This window comes from Mastomys coucha, unplaced genomic scaffold (assembly GCF_008632895.1).
Source record: "Mastomys coucha isolate ucsf_1 unplaced genomic scaffold, UCSF_Mcou_1 pScaffold17, whole genome shotgun sequence".
Classification (NCBI taxonomy): Eukaryota; Metazoa; Chordata; class Mammalia; order Rodentia; family Muridae; genus Mastomys; species Mastomys coucha.
This window is the reverse complement of record NW_022196899.1, coordinates 16,296,833-16,297,290: the sequence shown is the minus strand read 5'-3', so window position 1 is coordinate 16,297,290 and position 458 is coordinate 16,296,833. Positions and strand designations below refer to the sequence as shown.

Sequence of the window (458 nt, the reverse complement as noted above, 5' to 3'; positions counted from 1 at the left end):
AAGAAATACGACGAAAGGAAAAAGAATGCCTAAATCAGCAGTGTTCTGGAGGAGCAGTTCCAGCAGGGAAGCTTCTAGCCTGTACTGCCTCAAGACCAGGCCAGTGTGGCAGAGCAGACAGCTATGTGCTCGAAGACAAGGAGCTGGCGTTCTATCTGAGGAAGATCAAAGCCGGGAAAGGCAAACAAGCCTCATTCATAGTGGAATAAAGGTGTTTGCTGTTCTATATGTAAGAAAAAAGAAAGAAAGAAAGAAAGAGAGAGAGAGAGAGAGAGAGAGAGAGAGAGAGAGAGAGAGAGAGAGAGAGAGAGAGAGAGAGAGAGAAAGAAAGAAAGAAAGAAAGAAAGAAAGAAAGAAAGAAAGAAAGAAAGAAAGAAAGAAATGTTGATAATCAACACTAATGAAGGCAACTTTTGGGTTGCTATGTCCCCTTTCCCAGGTCAAGATAAAAACTGACC

General features: G+C 42.4%; 1 pseudogene; it reads left to right on the top strand.

The window, feature by feature from the left end:
- The window catches only part of LOC116094877, a 588-nt pseudogene extending 379 nt beyond the window's left edge, over positions 1-209 (top strand).
- Positions 210-458: the final 249 nt, after the last annotated feature.